The sequence below is a fragment of the Struthio camelus genome, chromosome 22 (genome assembly GCF_040807025.1).
Source record: "Struthio camelus isolate bStrCam1 chromosome 22, bStrCam1.hap1, whole genome shotgun sequence".
In the NCBI taxonomy this organism is placed as follows: domain Eukaryota; kingdom Metazoa; phylum Chordata; class Aves; order Struthioniformes; family Struthionidae; genus Struthio; species Struthio camelus.
The window spans coordinates 199413-219512 of NC_090963.1; the positions used below are offsets into that span (position 1 = coordinate 199413).

At 49.5% G+C, this 20100-nt stretch overlaps 1 protein-coding gene across 5 annotated transcripts in view; it reads right to left on the minus strand.

The window, feature by feature from the left end:
- BCL9L (BCL9 like) overlaps positions 1 to 20100 on the minus strand; it is a 106887-nt gene that overhangs the window by 43321 nt on the left and 43466 nt on the right. The gene's annotated exons all lie outside the window — the stretch shown is intronic.

The following is a 20100-nucleotide window of genomic DNA, read 5'->3' on the forward strand; positions in this document are numbered from 1 at the left end:
AGCCAGAACAACACAAGGACAGCTGCCAAATTGAACAGGACCACTGCTGCACAGTGAGGTGTACCGCTTGTAGACCAGTGGCTCAGACTCTCCCCAACTCTAAGCCCTTGAGCTAACAGGCTGGCCTCCCCTTCAGAGATGTTTCTGATTTGAACGAGAAAGAAATGGGGCTGGGGGCAGGGAAGGGGAGTGATGGGGAGAGGTTTGCACTAGAGCTAAAAGGGGAGATTTAGTAACTGTCGGAAAAAATGGCTGCTTTATTGCAGGCAGCTTGTAAACCCTGGAGCCTGAAGGTCTGGGAGTAATTTCTCCCTCCCACGTGCTGGGCTCAGTTTGTACTGGGGGTCAGAGGTCAGTGCTTTTCCAAAGCATTCTGGGAAACAAGCCAACTGGAGCAAGCTGCTAAACACCACTCCTGCAGCACAGAGCAAGCTGCTGAGAGGAGCAGACTGGAGTGCATGGTTAACCCTTTGCAGGACAATTTCTCTGCTCCATCTGTCCTGGTAGGCTATCCCTTGAATACAAGAAAAGAAGATGGGCAGAATGGCAGAGTGACCCCTTGGGAGATATCCTCCTCCCCACAAGTGGCTGGGCAGGGAGCTCACCTGCAGTGTAGCACCTTCCTAGGACTGGCAATTGATGCCTTGGCTTCAGACCTGGAGCCAAATGCCTGCAGGTAAACTCAGCCTGCTCCGTGGCTCTCCAATAACCAAGTCCTGCTGGCAGGTTAAACCCAAAGAGCCAGGCATCTAGCAGAGGAAAAACAAAAGCCCAGCAGAGCGAGAACCACGTGCCCGGGATAAAGCCCTGCACTAGCCTTGGCACAGGAGAAAATGCTGGCCACAGAAAAATCCCATGCGCTGTCTTCGAAGGGAGAAGAACTGAGGGGTCAAGGGGTACAGGTCTCTTTGAACCGAACACGAGTGCCCTTCAGCTCAGATGCCTGCCCCTACCGTGCAAAAGTACTGTCGAGAAGCCCGTGGGCACAAAGTCCCAACCACTGGTGCTAACCAGGTGCTCAGAGGCATTTACAGGAGATAACTCTCTCATGGCCAGGAGTAAAGCCAGAGCCCTGGCAACCCTTCTCCAGCTCAAGAGAAGGATCCCCTCCCCAGCAACCCACTCAACCTTGGCACTCCTTGTGCCACATCAGCACTTTCTTCCCACAGTAACATCGTGTCCTGCTGACTTCCCCTCCCTCCTCCACTGCACTCCCAGAGGGCACAGCAGCCAGCCTTCACGTGGCACTTTCTGGTTCTCCTCAGCATCTGGTAAACGCCAGAACTTATCAGTCTCGCCTTCAGCTGCTGGTGACGCTCCTATGTCCAAGGGGAGGTTTTAAAAGCTGTCCGCCCAGGTTCTCTTATCTCTTTAGCCACTTCCTTCCAGGTTCTAGGACAGAACCCAGCTGGCTCAGAGAGGAATGGCTTTGCTGTCTCACTCCTGTGATGCAGCAGCTCTGGATCACCTGCGCAGGCAAGAACTTCCTGCAGCATTTCAGCTTCCTCTCCCAGAGATGCACACTTCAGCCCGGTCTTGCTGCCCCCACCCCACCAAGTATCCGCTAGCAAACAATGAGGCAGGGAGTTCAGTTGTTTCTCAGCAGCACCTCTCTTCTCAGACACGTGCCCCATCTTTCCCTCACTTCATCTTTCTCCTGCTCAGTGCCTTGCTGTGCTGACAAGGAAGAGGGGCCTGTGGTTACTGCCCAGGCAAGCAGGAGACCTGAGCTCTAAATTCAACTCCGGCTGCATGATCTGGTCTACACCCTTCCCCTGCGTACAGCAGCGTTGATCCCAGTTGCCACAGATCAGTGCCTTAGAATGCACCCATGGATGCATCAGTTCCCTTCACTGGTAACAAAGCAAAGTCTTGGCCCTGCTTGCCACACAGGCCTAGTATGCAACCTAAACTACTTGCTGCCAGTCCTGCTAGTCTCCAAGAGCTCCTGCCTCACCCTCATCCTGGCCCTGCAGCTCCCATCTCTATGCCACATCCCTCACAGACATTCAAGTGACTTCACCAACTCCTTCCTTCTTCACAAACCCCCACTGAGCCACTTCAGAGTCTCAGCTTCCTTGCTACTGTTCCTTCCCCAGCACCTGGCACAGGCACGGACCAGAGCCTTGTTAAATGAACGAAGGGGCCCAGAACAAATTGTGCGCTGAGAAATATTCCACTGCGACACTGTGCATTCTCCAAGATGACAGGGCGTTCTGGCTGTGCCTTTGCACCCCCTCCAACAAAAAGACTGTTGCAGTGAAGAAAGGTCGATCCATCTCCCTCTACTCAAAGAGTGGTGTCTTCTTGTCTAAATCCCTTTGAATTGCATTCACATCTTTCTGATCCAGGGACAGAAGAGAAAATTTCCCCACTGGCCTCATTTATTCCATCTTTCCAAGCTCTTGTTTGCATGTCCCATCTGCAATCCCTCCAGCTCCTTCTTCCAAACCTGCCTTTACAGTTGGAGCTACTGAATCCTCTTTCATCCTCTACCTTCACTTCTGACTAATCCACATACCTCAGCCCTCCTTCTGGGCTTTCCCAGAGATCACAGCCCAGCATCGCCTTCATGCTCCCAGCTGCTGCTTCATCAGTTTCAGGAGAAAGGAGTTTGCAATGCCCCCTGAACCCTCTTCATTAAATTCGTTTAGTCCACCCCTCCCCAGCCCTTCTGTTCTCATCTTCAGAGACGCTCTGACACTAGAAGCACAAATCTTGCAGCCAAAGGATCTCAATGACTCGTGCATTAGAGGACTGGCTGTGGTAAAGACTGACTGTCAGGCTAACTCCACACTTTCTGGTGCCAAGCAGATGTCCACAGAATATCTACACTGGCTAGAATCTACCTGCCGCTGCCAGTCACCTACAGAAACCTAGTGCAGCAACAGTGTGAGACTGAAACCACAGAAATGCCACTTTGCAGGGTGCTTCCTGCTGCCAGGACTGCAGAACTACCAAGTCTATGGGTTACTATTAAGGGGGAGAAAGCCACAACCCTACTTTGTGCATCCAAGGAGTAAATATTCCCACCACTCAGCCACAGCAGAAAGAAACAAATTTTCCTTCTGTCAGAAGGGGCCAGATGAATACCTGGAATAGTGAACTTTGCCTTTCACAGCTGCACAGGACAGACCTGAACCAGACGTCAGACCAAAGCATCCAGCTCTGGCACCAAGGTTGCAATTCACAGATGACCTTGCTGCATCTGCTCCAGTCAAGTGACTGAGCTTTTTGCCCCAGACTCTGTGCATGTCTCAAGCCCCAGGCTCTAGCTGGAGACCTGCCAAGGAGAGGGCTGCCTGTTTGAATCATGAACTAGAATGGGGCAAGCATCACCTTTAAGCCTTTCACCTCTGTCAGCCACCTTGATTTTTTTCAGCTACAATCTTGTGAGACGGAAGGCTGCTTGGAACTTAGCCAGCACCAGGAAAACCACCATTTCAAGGTCCTGCAAAGGAGCCTGTAAGAGTAGAAGGGAGCTTTGGTTGGGTGAGTGTGTGGCAGGGGGTGATGCAAGGAGCAGGCCATTTATTGGGAAGCTGCTGCTGCCTGCCAGGAGGCGGTGGGGGGAGGAGGCAGCAGATGTCCACAGACAGCATTTGCTGAGAGCCTGCAGCACTCCAGCCCTGCGAGGGAAGGCAGGCAGTGGCTGGTGCCACTGTTGCTGCATTGTAATTGAACAGGACAAACATGACAGTGTCTGCTGAGAAAGCTTACGCTGCCTTTCTCTCCAGTAACCATTACATCTGAGATGGGAAACAGGAGTCCCAGGACCCTGATGCCGTGTCTGAGAAAGACCTCAGGATGCCAGTCAGGAGAACATAAACCCAAGGAGGAAAAGCCCCACAGTGAAAACTGCAAGCCCATTCCCTGTGAAGCAGTGGTAGCTGTAAACCCCAGTGCAGCTGAGTGCAGCTGCAGGCCTCTGCACCCGGGTTAGGTCTGGCTACGAGGAAGGTAGTGTGCTACAGTCCAAGAGTTCCCTTTATTCCCTGGCTCCCAGCATACATGACAGATAGTTGCCAAAAGCCAGAGTCCAGGGAGAAGAGGGGAGGTTGCACAGCAGGTTCCTAGCAGAAACAGGAACAGACCCCAGCAGCTCTGGCTACCAGCCTCCTCCAGGCACTAGCCCCCTCGCTCTCTCCTCTCCCAGAGCTGGGAGGAGAACCCAGGTGTCCTGGCTCACAGCCTCTTCCTCTAATCAGCAGAGCATTTCAGTTTCTGGCAGGGAATGCTCAGGTTTGCAGCTCCCTAGTTCAGAGTGAGGGTCTGTGTTTCCCCTTCATTTTTCAAACAGACAATACAGACTACAACAACCAGCACGGTGGCGGGCAGCCAGCAAGCCCAGACCCAGCAGCGCTGCTTTCTTTGCAAACGTGAGGTGTCAGCTGGGCTCTGAGGCAACCCACGTGGTTGTAGTTTCCTGTCTCTGGGTAAAGAAGGTTTGCTTCCTCCCTGCAGCAAGGAGGCCGACCAGGGGAATTCTGCCTTCAGGAACTATCCAGTAACACAGACTGCCTGGGACTATGCTCTTCCCATAGATTTTGTTCTGCATCAGGGATGCAGTGTGCCAAGTAGAGTGTCTCAGTCTGGAAAGGTAGAGGGTGTGGGGGAGGCAACACCTTAGAGAACTTGCTCTGGGGCACTAGGACGCCTGCGAGCAAGGGAAGGTCCTGAGCAAGCCACGCTCCTATCAGACAGCAATACTGACCATTACAAGGGCAGATGTGTCTCTCACTGCCTAGACTGTTCAAAAGAACTTAGAACTCCCAGAAAAAATTCAGCGCTTCCCCATTTTAGATGGAAAGGAACCGAGTTAAGCCAGAGGGGTCTTTGGCTCATTAAGTGAGCCTCAAGCTTGTTGTTCAGACCAAATCAAGCAGTTTCTGGTCTCCTCCTACAGCATACTGAGACACAGTCTGGCACTTGGGTCCACTTGGATCCTCTTAAAAAAAAAAAAAATTAATTGATATGCAAATCAGATGAGGCAGCACATTAGTCTACTGGCTAGGGGCAATGCACAGATTCCCCACTGTTTCAAGCTACAGTCACAGCTTCCCCACACCTCTCTCCCTTCCCGCGCCCAGGGTCATCCATTAGCAACTGTTCTCAAGAGCAGAGACGTTCCCTTGATGCACACCTTGCCTGCAGAAGGAATTTTGGATGTCACTAGTTCCTCTTCAGCCATGTTGCAGCTCTGCCACACCCACTCCTCGACCCCCAGTATGGTAGCTCTGGCAGAAGCATTACGTACTCTTACTCCAAGTTGAGCCATTTGCCCCTGATCTCAGTTTGAGTCTACTAAGACAAGACAGCTGCACTTTTCCAACTACATTGCAAACAGCAACCACTGCCCCAGTCATTGCACCACCGCCAACCAGGAACAGCCACAGATCAAAAATCTAAACAGTGGCCACTCAACACCCTCAGAATCAGGTCTTGGAAGAATGGCAGTGCCAGAACATAGCATTGCTCCTGCACATGCTCACCTCTCCTATCCCCTTCCAGCTAACTAACCATCAACTTCAGCTAACCTCTTCTGCAATCTTGTTTCAACCTAAGGTTGGGCAAAGCAATTAACCTCTCCCATCTGTTTGCAAGGAGATGAATACAAAGCTTAGCATCATCCAGGCAGAGATCAACAGTCCTGAGGGATGCAAACATTGTTCCCTTTCACAGAAAGGGAAACTGTCAAACAGAGAAGACTGAGCAAAGCACTGCTAGTGTCAGCATGAGAACTAGGAAATCCTAATATGGCCGATTTAAATCGGTGATTTTAAAGCTATGGATTGCGGACCTTCAGGGCCCTGTAGGCTACTTCTAAGAGGTAATTAAGAAAGTAATTAAGAAAGGCAGCCTATTACTACAATAGCCTTATACTTGTTGCATAGGGGTCCATACCAGTACCAGAAAGATATTAGGAGCGCTTAAATTAAGGGGGGAAAAAAAAAGTCTAAAACCTACTGATTTAAGTAATATATTTAAACTAGACTGGGACTTTGTGAAACAACTTTGGATTAAAAAGCATAATAAGCTAAATGATAAACACTTGCCCCAAGTGGCAGAGTCTCTTTGAATAAACTCAAACTACGAAACGTGATGGGAGGCAGTTGCTGAAAGTTTAGATCCTGACCCCCTTCGTCACACTTACGCAGGTAAATCACCCTTTTCACTGAAACAATACATGTACCTGCAAAATCAGGGCTAAAAATATATTCTGATTAAAATATTTGCAAGTGGCAGGACACTTTTTTGTTGAAGTTCTGCTTAAAGCAAAAGTTAGTCCTTTATTACGAAGAGAAAGTTTACAACTTCAGTTCATGAAACAGTGACTTTCAGTGAGCAAAAATGAGGCAGAGAGAGGTGAGGGTTGGTTGGTTAGTTGGTTAAAATAGGCTCCAAAGCACAGATTCAAACACTAATGTGATTTTTTTGTCTAACTGCTTAAGAGAGTTAGGAGCAAAACTCGCACGGAATTCTCTTACTGTACCCTCCAACGGAGGTGGGCTATCTAGACAGAGCATTACAGTATTACTGATCTGTGGAAATGTTATGGAATGAAAGGGGCTACTGACTGGAAATACAGCCCTGTCCATGCACTTACCAGTTCTACCTTTCAGTTTCTACTGTTCTCCTAGCAAAGATGACAAATAGTGCTCTGGACTTTTCTTTTGCAGTGTGAAGTGAATGTGAAATGTGAAACTGTAAAACATTCCCCACTGATGATTAGGAAACTAATTAAAGAAAGAGTACAAAAACATCTACTTCAGCAATTCTAAAAAAGATACCCACAGATGGCATCACAGAAATAAAAAATAATAAAAAAAGCATTTAACTATTTTTGGAATACTTTGCATTTACTTTTCCTTTTCCCAACATGATTTTTATCCTTTGTAAAATCTTGTTCCTTGGTCCCAGGACCTAATGACACCACAGATCACAGGTGAAGCCATCCCACTGGGCACAATAAGCCACAGTGGATGCAGCTGGATAGCACTCTAAGAGGAAAGCTCCCAAAAGTCATGCAGTGCCTGCATCCCCCAGGCTACCTCCAAAGAAGAGTTCTGGACTTCACGTGAGCACCTCCATTCACATGCTGGCTGGTGGAAGCACAAGAACACAGCAAACAAAGTGCATTTGAAAGAAATCAAGGAGTCCGGCTCCTTGCTGCAAGTCCCACAATAGCTGAGGCCAGCAGCATATTTTGTTCTCAAATGAATCTCCCCCAGGAAGTTGTTTAAAGAATCCTGGCCTAAATGTTTCAAAACTGGGGTGAGAAAAGGACTGGATATACAGCTGAAATGCTTTGCCAGGCTCCCCAGACTGCTTCAGACAGAAATTTCTCTGTGAGAATCAAGTTACAGATCAGTGGTGACCGTTGGTCCCTAGCCAATGAAACAGACCAAAATCTTCAGCAGCCAGCCAGCCTGGCCCTGCACACTTCCAAAAGCAGCGGCAAAGGGAGTTGTGGTGCAAACCGTTTGGAGGAGGAGACGGCAGCTCCCCAGTTCTCCTACTGCTTTAATACAGGGCAGTGCCAGAGCATCCGGCTAGGTGGGCAGATAGGTCTCCTGGTGACCTAGCAGCATTAGCATTTGCCAGCAAAGCCCGCTGACATCCTACAACCTCCGGGAATGTGGATTACCCAGCAGTGTCCCACTGGCCTAACCCCACTGCTGGTCACATACCATATCTGCCATAGGACACACTAACTGCTTGCAGGTCACCTACATACTGGCACTCCACTGTTACAGCCTATCCCATCCTGTCTCATCCAAAGCCCAGCACCTCTGCGTACTGTGGTCAGGGGAATCCTGCACCTAGGAAGATCACAACTCCAAAAGGTCTAGAAACCTTTCGGGGAAAGGTCTTTATTCTTCATTTTGGCTTTTGAGAAGCCAAATCACCAAGACAGCACTTCCCCAAGAACATAAGAGCCATAAGAGCATGCACCAAAACAGACAATATGCATGCTCATATGTGCAGGCTGCTTCCCCTCGCCACTCCCAACCATTCATACTTAAATGCACATACCCTAATCCTGCATACTGCTCCAGGCACTTACACACTGCTTCATGGCAGCTTCCCACACATTTCAAAGCCAAGCCACTCTTTTCCACCCACCACCGAGCTTAGTTTTCAGTTCCTCACTATTAGCCCCTTCAACTCTGGGTAAGGAGCCACACACTCAGCACAGGCCAAGCATGGCTGCAGCAAACAGCATTATGACTTTGGACCTCAGTGGAGCCCCCATAGGGCTCAAGAACTAGTTGGGATTTAGAAGCTCAAGTTCCAGAACAGCTGAGCTTGAGTGGAGCTGTAAGTGCCCTAAGAATTGCAAGCCAGGCCATGCTAACACCATCATCAGACCACAATCAGCAGAAAGGCATGTGGGTGAAAGAACCTGCCTGCCCAGATAAACAAATGGCAGACCAGGTTTGAGAGGAGACCCAGTGCCTCATCTCCATGAGAAAATGCTGGGATGGCTACATTCATACTTCCTAGCAGCGGAGCAAAGGAGCTTAGCCTCCATCATCAAATAAAATTTCAGCTTCTGCCTGTGAGTCCCGAGAAAGAAAATGGGACTTACAATTCATTTTCCAGTTGGAGGAGGGGACACAGCCCCAGGGAGGTGCTTTCTCCTGTCCAACACAGCAGAGAGCAGAGGATGGGTGGAGTGCCAAAGAAAAGGAGAGGAGGGCACAGTTCTTGCGCCCGCATCCCACTCTTAAGGCTGCCAAGCCTGCACAGGCTGCCAAATCAAATAGCTATCCAGAGCCACAGCCCTGACAGAACTAACAGGCTAAACCCTCAAAGCAGCACTGGCACAAGGCTCCATCTACCCAGGGCAATCACTGCCCACATCTGATGATCATCCACTCTGACTGGCAGCAGCTGATGCCTACGGATCACACAGAAACCTCAGCTCCTCCCACTGGAGAAGCTCCATAACTCTGCAAGCAGCTGCTATTTTATATATTCCACCCAACGTCCCCAAAGACGCCTTCTGACCATTAGAAAGGAATCTGAGACACTGTGAGCACATACAAGGTGCACCCAGCCCCGCATCAGGTACCAGGTAGCCAAGGTAAGAACCTAATCCACAGCCCAGGACACAGGCCAAGCCCCTGCACCATAAGCACATGATGGCTGAAAAGGCCTCAAAGACCACAGGCAAATCTTTGACTGTAAGGTTAACATTGACCATATACTTGGACTGTACGGTTCTGCTGATTGAACATTGCCATTTGCTTGCACTCTCCCCCTTCAGAGGCTGGACAGAAAATCTCCTTTGTTGGAAATCATGGAGAAGAATCACAAAGGGAGTGAAACCAAAAAGCAGTGGCACCTGGGGAATGTGGCCTAGTTATGGGCCCGTGAGGACCTGTCAGGAGGATGGCAAGAACCTGCATCCCTGGTCCGCCTGTAACCCAAACATCTGTCCAAAAGGAGGCATTTGCCAGGACTCCAGCAGCATGATCAGGGGGCTCTGGTGAAGGAAACCATACGAATACAAGAGCAGAACTTCAGCACATCACTGAGGAGGAGTTTATCTAAACCTCAGGGGAGACAAGCAAGGGCTCCTGGTTCCCTTCTCAGCATTACCTCATTGAGTGAAGGCAGGCAAGTCACAGCACACATTTGTGCCCCAGTTTCTCCTACTGTAACATGGTTCCTCAGCTAAAGAGGTGAATTACATAGGACTGTCCCTTTTGGATCAAACATGCTAGCAGCACCTGCGTTCCTACATCCCTGTTCCCACCAGGACAGTGCCTGGGCACTCTGCCATTCCTGTCTTCTGGGACAGGGAGACAACTGATACAGCATCCAGTCCAGCTAGGCCCAGTCTCCCTGCTGTTCTCTTTCACGTGAGGCCTTGTGGACTGACATCAGCACATCTATGTGCAAGGGCCTCTGCCTGCCACACCAGAAATAACAATATTCGCATTCAGAAAAATATAGTTACCAAAGATTAAACAGCCAGTAACTATGCCGGCAGCTGCGAGGAAAGACACGGCCCACCACATCCTTGCAGAAGGGGCAGTCATACATGCTGGCACAACAGCTTGTACAGATTTGCCCTCCCAGGTCACAGCACCCCAGTCTGGCCCCCATGCACTCCCCAACAACAAAATCCTTTAGCCAGAGCTGGAAGGGCAGGAAACAGCAGCTGGCATGCAGCAACAGACACCAGCCTCTGCCTGCAGTCAAGTCTGGCAAGAGCAGAACTGCTGGGGCTGTCCCCCCTAGCCACTTCCCACGAGGAACCAGCAACCAGGGTGAGGAAAGACTTGGTGTTTCAGAGGGACCTGGCCCTGCTCCATTACTGCTCACGCTCTTGCCTCCCTAGGGCCTGCCATTTATTTCTACTGTTTCCCCATGCTTACAATGCACCCTCCAAGAGCCCTGCAAGTCTCACCCCACACTGTGCACAGCTATAGAAGGGAGGGACCAAGATGGTTTTGCCCTGTCTCACACCAATCACTCGAAAGCACACTGGCGTGGGGGGGGGGGGGGGAGCAGCCATCACAGCATCACAGTATACAAAATCCTTCCTGTCTTCTTTTCCAAACCCACCTCACCCCCTCTCAGCCGGGACCCCCTCATAAAAATAAGAAGAGACAGGCCTTTCCTGGCATTTCCTTTTTCTGAAAAGGCTGTAAAATTTTCCAAGCAGAGCCAGAGCCAGAGCAAAGTTTGTCAGGAGCTCAGCTCATTAGGCGGCTGCTCAAGGAGCCCCGCGGGAGGCACAGGCTGCGTAATTCAAAACAGCTTGGACCCTGGAAAAGAAAATAGAAACCAGGCACCAAGAACGAGGGGGGCAGCTCACAGCTCCAAGCGTAACCCCTGCTCTGGGAGCGCCCCATCCGCAGGGCTCTAGAGGAGCCTTGGCCCCAGCAGAGGTGCCGTGGCCAGCCCAAGAGGAGCTGGCACAAGGCAGAGGAAATTCCAAGCCTGTTGCTTCTGGCAGCCACGCCAGGCCCTGGCTAGGACCTCGGCAACCTGGAAACCAGCTACTCAGCAATTTTCCTGCCATCCAGAGGGCTTGTTCTGAACCACAGTTTCACTCCCCCTCTCTCTCACCCCGGCCCAACACACACACATACACACACATATATATCACAGCCCAAGAGGCAGAGAACACTAGAGGCGAAAATCATTTGTTCAAAAGCAATCGCGACCAAACTGCTCAGTTACAGGACTGCAGTCTGGAACTGCTGCTGTTGCCCTATTTGCATCTGGGGGCGGGGAGAGCAGAGGAAACTTGCTCGGACCAGCCCTAGGTCTCCCCAGTTCCTTTCGCTCCTTGCCAGAGAAAAGTTCAAACAAGGCTGCACAGACACAGGACACAAGCAGCTTTCAGCCCAGCACAACTGCTGTGCTTGAGGCTCGACTGCGGCCGGACCAGCTCTGTGCAGGCCCTGTCTGGCCTGATCCTCCATTGCAGATCAGTGCTGGAACATGTCCTACCAAGGAAGTGGTGAAAGCTCCAGTGCTGTAGGGGTTTCCACAGTCTTGGCCAGCTTGCTGTCGGGAACAGTCACCCAGAGATTCATCTCTCGTTGTTAGTTATTGCCCTTTGGAGCTCCCCAACCAACTCCTCACTACCCTGAGCCTACAGACCTCCAAGGGCTGTGGGAGACCTACAGCATGGCTACTCAGGACCCTTGCAACCCAATGTTATAACCCAGCATCTTCTACCGATTGCAGCCTCATATTGTGTCTTTTCTAAGCAGCCAGGAGCCCAGCATAGCACGACAGACAGCAGTATGAAGCAACAATCACTTCATACTGAAATGCACCCACTGCTGAAATTCAGCCACCTCTGAAGCCGAGCTTGACAACTCTTCACTGGTACACAGCTATTCAGTAGATGTTTTTTTCTCTCCACGAAGAGCACGTTAAGAAAATATTTTCTATTAAGGAAGACCAAAACACTCCATGGAGTCCTTATCTACAGAACAAGCCAACTGATGCACATCTGATGAGACAGTTATCAAGCCTTGGGTGGTAAGTCAAGGAAGACACTCCATCAAACTGACTTTAGGAAGGGACACCTCACAACCAAGAGAAACAGCTTCTGTTAACTTAAACCCTTAACTGAGACCTGGATATGGCCCTTGAGATTTAAGCCCAGCAGACCAGATAGCAATGTAACTGAGGGATGTTCCCCAGCAGTCTAGGGAACATTCCACTGGCAAGTTAGCGGATGGCAAGATTGCACAGCCTCAGCTTGGGTAGCAGCAGCTCCACAGATAAAGGAGGCCAACTGCTAGAGCTGTGGGGTCAAGCCTTGTACCAAATGTAAATTCAAGACTGAGCCCTAAGCTGGCCCAGGCCTGCTGGCCTGCTTTCCCCCAAACCTCATTGTCCAAGGAGAGAGTGGGGCTCCACTGCATCCTCCAAACAAGGGTATGGCATCATAAGAAGAAGAGAATGGCATTTCTCTACAGAGCGCACATAGGATGAGGACACATATCACAGGCTTCTTTGTTTCCTCAGTCACATGTACAGCAGATATAATGTGAGGGCCAAGCAGATACCATTTGAAGGCCAGGCAAATTTTAGCCCCTATGGTGATGTGGAGCCCACGATGCACAACAGGTGAGGCCTAGCCACACACAGATACTTCTCCAAACGGTATCACACAGAGATGAAAGCACGACAGAAGGTTCACAGATTACTTCAAAAGGGCATTAACCAATATCTGTGCACTGAACCCACAGGACCTCAACCCCAGGCGTAGGAGACTGCGAGCTCTCTCTCATGTGAGCAAATCAGAAAAAGGCAGCAAGGCTCTGCTTGTAAACACTCATGTTCTCACTCACAGTGCACAGGCCACCTAGGCAGCAGCAGCAGCAGGGCAAGCTCACTGCATACCATTCCTACCAGCAGTCCTTCCCCTCTGCTGTTCACACCAAAGACTAATTTCCTGTCCTCACTAGAGCATCCTCATCCCTGAGTCACAAAAGCCGTGTCCTTGTCCACTCTACAAAAGACATGGTGGAACATAGTTCATGGAGAACTATGGAACTTCATGGAACATAGTTCTTCCTGGAGAACCGGACATTCTATTCAGTAGTCAAGAACACAGTTCGCAAATTCTGCTGTAACCATACCAGTGATAGCTTTCTAAATCACAGTTCTCTCAGGTGGTCAAATCCTTGAGACTGGAGGTTAAACACTTTGGGACTGGAAAGCTCACAAAAGCACCAAGCACCTAGGATACTTCACAAGAGAAGCTACTGATCTCAAGCTTCTCAGGGGACTGGAAAAGCCCACTTTTGCCTCAGCTTAAACAGGAGCTTGAAGCATCTACAGAGGAGTAGAACAACGAGAAAGAATCAGGAATCCTGGCTCCTATTCCTAGCTCTGCCCCACATTCACTTCCTGTCTTTGGTGAAGTCATTTCCTTTCACTTTTCCTCTCAGGCTGTATTTTAAAGGAGGTGGAAAAAAAACAAGTCCTTGCTTCTGTAGAATGCTAGAAACCTCCTCTGGATTGAGACAGCGCAGAACATTGCTACTGCCAGAGGCTGGAAAACGCACAACATGCGCAGAGCCATACTGCTCACATAAACCCCAGCAGAGCCTGGCATTTCCTGTGCTTACATTTCGAGAAGCACAGAGTCTGTAAACAGTCAGGGTTGGGGAGCATCTTTTACGCAAATCACATCCTGGCTTGTTCCTCTCCTCCATCACGGCATTAAGAAGCAGAACAAGGAAAAAGAAAGCTTCTCAGTTGAACGATGACAGAAAGAGCAGTGCAACTGTACACAGCATTGCTCTGGACAGCACACATACAAGGAGGCAGCCCTCAAACCAATAGTAGCAAGGATGAGGGAAAATACAACAAAGAGAGAAGCAGGGTTAAAATTCAACCCAGCCAGCAGCCTGAAGAGGCAGGAAGGAGCAGAGGTGTCCAAGCTGCCTAAGGGGCTTCAGCCCTCCAGCTCTTTAGCAGAACAGTCCTGTGGCCCCCCACATACTTTAGGGCCAGGGAAGACTAGTAGGCAGAGACAAGAACAAGGAGCACTCTGTGGTTTTGCTCGGTATTTCAGGACATCTCTCACACAGGAGGAGTTCTGCTTTGCTTTCCAAGTCTCGCCCTCTCTGGCACGGATCACCAACTTGGCTTCTGGCCCAGGACTTGGCTCCAGTAGAGCTCCTCACCAAATCGGGAGACGCCCCACCTCTGGGCACAGCACACTGCCCTGCCTTAAAGCCATCTTGGGACTATTACCCCAGCACCTAAAGAGGCTCCCAATCATGCTGTAGCTCGGATTCAGCGTCTTGAGTCACAACTAAAACTTAGGCTCTAACTCCTACTCTCGGAGGAAGCAAAGCCCAGCAACAAGAGTGCAGGTTCTCTGTTTTGTGCAGCAGCTATGGAATTCCTGGAGGCAGTGGGATTTAGCAGTTGTAGAGGAGAGCTTGTTTTCTGCTCCTTCACCAAAGCAGAACAGGTCACTCAGAGTAAAAAGTGAAGCCTACTGCTTCTGCAGCAGGGACCTGGGAAGATGAAAATTTGAAGCACGTGAGATGAAGAGGCACTGTAATTCAATCTATTAGCCTGTAAGCAGACCCCTGAAAAAATAGACTTTCTTCTTGGAAGATAAAGTCCAGAACCAACATTTTCATCAGGAAACCTGGACTTCTCAGTCTCTGGAAGGGCAGAGACCGTGTGGTCCCCTGTATAGCCAGAGCCAGTGCGTCCACCTCTTGGAAAGGAACTGAAAGAAGAGGACAAGTCAAAAGAAAAGAGGGCTAACAGCAGGTAAAGCACATAGCATCCCAATGCCTCCACAGTGATTCTGCTGAAACCAGCACTGTGATGACCTAGCCACTGCTTTCCAACTCACTTGCTAAGAGGAAGGACTACCTAGCACAGAATAGTCCTGAGCTAATGCAGTTGCGACAGCTTTGGAACAAAAGCTGGCTGTGCCCCATCAGCAGGGAGTATGGTTGAAGCTGGCACATGATCTATCTGCATCCAAGGAGCAGAGTCTCCCAGAGATTCCCAGGCATAGCTAGCATGTTGTTTTGCCTACAGCTGCCCTGAAAGATGCAGCATGACAGACAGGATGGGACAGATAAAAACCTTACCCTCCTATCACTAGCAGTGCAGAGGGGCTGAAAATCACTGCCTGATGCACCCTTCTGGTGGCCCAGAAAGGATGCAGGGATACAGAGGAGCCATCTGTGCCAGCTGCCCAGATACCAGTAGCTGCTGAAGAACCACCCTCATCTCTCCAGAAAGAGATATGCAGGTACAAAGCAGGTTTCATTCCCCTTGCTACACCCAGCCTGGGCACATCCTCAGGGTGAAGAAACGGGCTCCCACTCCACTATGCACAGTGGTGCATCCAGTTATCCTCATGCTACCTCTTCCAGCAGAGGGTGATGGCTGGCACCAAGACAGTCCTGCAGGGTTCAGTGGTTGCATGTCACCAATGGCCTACCTCACAGCACAGAGAAGAGGCAGTAGGAGCACAAGCTGGGAAAGGAGGTCAGCAGCAAACCCCCCCGCCTTTTTGTTAGGGCTGAGACCTGGTCAGGACACAGAACTCTCAGCATCTCTATTTCTAAGGCTCAACACGGGCTTTGGATAGTTGCGCGGGGGCAACGCTGGCGTCACATGCCCCCTCTACTGCTGTAGCAGGGACCAGAACATCCAGGGCACTGACAAGCACAGCCCTGTTTGCCAAGGACGTGGGGAGCATGCAAGGTTCCTGGCAACCTGCCCCTCCCTTACGTGGCTCTCCCTTAAATCAAAAGCAGGTGCCAGTGACACTAAGTGCTTCCTCTGTACTGACTCCTGCAGAGTAGCGCCTCGTGGCAAGTACAAACGCCACTGTGAACTGGTCCCAATCAGAAAAAAAATCCATCACGCTCTCCACCTTTGACAAGGAATAGAGTTTCAAAATCAGATAGGGGAAAAAACAAAACCAACTCCCCATTCCTAGGAACCGCCTGGTGCCAACCAGATGACCTGGAACACGCACTACAGAAGGAAGAAGTATGCCTCTGAGCTGTGCCATGTGGTTTGGCTAGTGCTGCCTCCCAGGGAGATGCTGAGGAAGGGCAAGAAACAGCAACACAGAAGCCATCTCTGCCATTCTTTCTCTGATGATAAGAATCCTGGGTGCGTTCTACTCGGGGCGTTCCAGGGCAGCGCTCATAGAATCAGAGGACCAAAGACCAGCCTACCGGAAAGCAGCAGACAGCTTCACAACAGAACTCAGGAAGAACCAAGGAATCTTGTTTTTACCACCTTTACCTCCCTCCCCAAATCTCAGAATTGATGAAAAAGCAGAACCGAGAAGCGAAGGAACCGCAACGTCTCCATTACATACATCTTGAACACTAAAATGAACCTCTAAGGGCAATCATCATCTTTTCGGGATCAACAGACTACATAAAGTCTGTATCCAAAGCTCCTGCACCCCCTGGAAACAACGAACAACCACACAGGAGATCAACAGAACACATATTTGCCAGTCAACGTCTTCCCGGGAGGGAAGAAACTCAGTCTAGCAGAGCTGAGTGACACTGAGGCCTGACCTGTATTAGATTTTGATTTACCAAAAGAGTCATGCTGGCAATCCTCCTAGCACTTTGCTGATGCAGCTTAAGTAACACTGACAAAATATTGCCATATCTGTACATCTCTATGATATCTATATCTTCCCATATATCAATGTATCTATGTATCAAGGTGTCTGTTAAAAACACCATAAAAAGTTACAAAGCTAGCATAACTCTCCCATTCTTCACCTCTTTCAGGGCTGGATAGAGACACTAGCATGACTCTGCGTCTAGAAGGGCAACAGCACAGGATAAACAACATTTGTGGGGCAAATTCTAGGCTTCTGCTCAACTAAGGCTGTGGGAGAACTGCCAGTGCCTCTAGGAAGACAACACAACAGAAAGGATCAACTTATTCCATTATGGCTTTGGAACGGAAGGAGTGGACGAACAGAAGAGCACAGCCTCCCTGGCATGTTTCTTGCTATCCCGTGGAATTCAAAGGTGGATAGAGTAGAAGAAAAGCCCTATTAGATGGAGTCTGGAGAGCAGCAGCTGAGACAGCAAGGAGCTCAAACAACTAAGTCAATAGTAGAGAGACTTGTAGGTGAGACAGACCTGTGCTGCATTCTCTGAGAGGAATAGCAAGTTTCTGTCAAGTACGCTTTTCCATAGGGGAATTACTCCCCCAGAAAAGGGGTGCTTGGGAGATCCAACAGTCATTTCAACTGGAGAGAGTCCTAAGGCATTAATCGCTGGAAGCCAACTTATGGCATCCCCAGGAGATAGCTAAACCCTAACAGCTTAAAACCTATTTTAACAGTTGGAATACACAACTAATCCCAACAAGAACACATCCACACCAGAAAATGGACACAGACATGTACTGGAGCACTCTAATAGCTAAAGCTTCATTCTTACCAGCAGCTGAGCCTAACGCAATCACCGAAGACAGCACAGAGAGGCAGATGTCATGACATCAATGCTGAACCAGACCGCATATGGAAAAGAGATCGAGCACAGAAAATCTCAGGACCAACTGAAGATGACAAGGGTAAACCATGAAGAGAGTACCACCTCTACAACAATAAGAAACCACCAGCTGTTTTGATACAGCTGATACTCCCTGAGGGGGAAGCCAAGAGCCTCCAGTCTAGCTAATGTGCCCTTTCACACCTCTTCACACAGCAAGCACTGCCGGGATGAAAAGAACTCTCAGCATTTTAGTAGGAAAGAACATCAAAGAAAGGACGGAAAAGCCAAGTTTTTTTCCCCAGAAGAGCAGGTATGGAGGAAGTCATGCTAGCTGGGTTGAAGAGTCAATAGAAAAGTCAAAGACCGAGTTGAACTTAGACCTTAGCGATTCCAAGCCAACACAAGGAGGGTGTGCAGCATTATGGACTTGAGTTAGCCTAGAGTTACACTAAAGGTTAACTCCAGTGCATCCTAGGCAGCTGCCCTGGAACAGCACAGCCCAGTGAGCTCAGCAGTTCCAGATTTGCGATGGTCAAGTCACTTCAAGTAGCAGGCTCCAGTTGTTCCCTCTGTAACACAGTGGCAAAAGAGCCACCTCCCAGTAAGTAACAACAGAGCAAGGAGTAAAAGGTAGAGGGCCTCAAAATACAAAACAATTATTTTGCTTTCTTCAACAGAGCAAAATCCGTGGTTTTAAGTTTGTGAGTCAGCTTTCATTTGGCTGATGCTGCTTTTTGGCAGGGGTCTGAAGGGAAGAAAGAAGCTTAAAACTTTCAGGAGGAGAGAGACGTAGCCGCACCTACAATATTATCGTGTAGAAAACACTGAGCAAAAGAAGATGAGTTTCCCAGGTATTGAAGATACAGGTCAGGGTGATGGGGAGGAACAGATCACACCATCTGCACAGCTGAAATGGCAGAATATATGTTGAAAGACAAAAGAAAGATTCGATAGCAATCGGGGTATGGATACTCTAGAAAAAAAGTGCTCACTGGCGTTGACAATTGTTGTAGAGAAAGCACACAGAAAGAGCATCTTTCTATCAGGGACAAAGAGAGACTCCTACAACAATGCAGACTTTGCAATTTTTGTATTAGTACCAACCATAGGTGTATTATACATGTGTGGCTACAGCCACAGTGTTATCATAGGTATTGGAGTCAAAGGAGTTCTTGTCTCAGTATTGACATAGACTTGTCACGTGACCTTGAGCAAATCGCTTCCTCTGTGACTCAGTTTTCTTATCCCTCCTGCTGCGAAAGTAGTAAAACAATGCATACATCCCTTTGCAGAGACCTGGCAATTGACGGATGGAACGAGCTGCACATCGCTCCTGCATGCCTGGCATGAAACAGCATTTGGACAGGATGAAGAGTAGTAGCTGCGCGCACAGGAGACTAGACTCCACAGGTCAAGAGCGGACAGCTAAATCTCTTGTCGCACTGCCCTGTAGGGAAGCACCACCATCTAAGGTGTGCAGTTGTCACCTGTGCCACACTGTCAGTAACCCTTTGCCTCACACACCCAGCACACAACTGTATGACACCACAGCCCTACACCGTGTCAAACAGCATTGCCCCCAAGGCGTGCAGACGCTGCATACAACAACACAGCAGCCTGCCCTGTCATGTAGCATTACTTATGTGTTCAGATATGCATCCTTCTCACATTTCTACTCCAGCAAGTGGTTGCTAGCAGAGCAGAGCTAGGACAAGCACACCACCTGCTAGAGATGTTTCCCTAACACAACACAGTGAAGGGGCTTGTTATCATTGGTTTGTTTCTGTGCACAGCTCAAGCAAAAGGAAAGAACATATGTATGGTATTTTCCCCCTTTGTTCAAACTGACTGAATACCTGATTTACCTCAAGAGGGAACAGAAACAGATCTACTAGGACACCCTGAGAAAGAGAGGAGAGCTCCCTGACATCTAGGACGGGCTCAAACAGGAGCGTTTTCTTCAATCCCATGTGAAATGCAATGACGCCACATAAGGGGAACCCCAATTCCAATCCTCCCCAGGGCTTTAACACAACTGGATGCCTCATAAAAATCCGTAACAGCCCAGGTAGAACTGAGCACAGCACAGATCAGCTCCTCACACCTAGAGCAGAGCCCCAATTCAAGGTCTTTGGTCCTTGTGGAATTAACCAGCAAAAGCAGTGACAGAGTAAAAGGACCCCAAAAAAGCGGTCTCCAAAACATAAAAACGAAATGGGAAGGGCCAAACAGACTAGAGGTGATATGCAGGACGTGCCCAAAAGATGAAGGAGTGTTGACAACAAATCCCTGGCCCGCATCTCCAGTCAGCAACTCTTCACAGATTAGACTGCACCTGGCAGTAGAGGGCTGAATCCCCTGCACCACTGCTCAAGAGCTGCAGGCTGAGCAGCAGACACAGAAAGCACAGATCTACGTGGGAAACGCCACCTGATCTACGAGACTGATCTGAGGCCAGTGCCCTTTTCCACAAGAAGTTCTTGTCACCTCTGTCTAGGAGCACACCAATGCTGCTACCTCCACCCACAAAACCAAGCCGCCCCCTGGGAGTTGTAGTAAGACGGCTCATTACTTCTCAGGAAAGCCGGTGCAG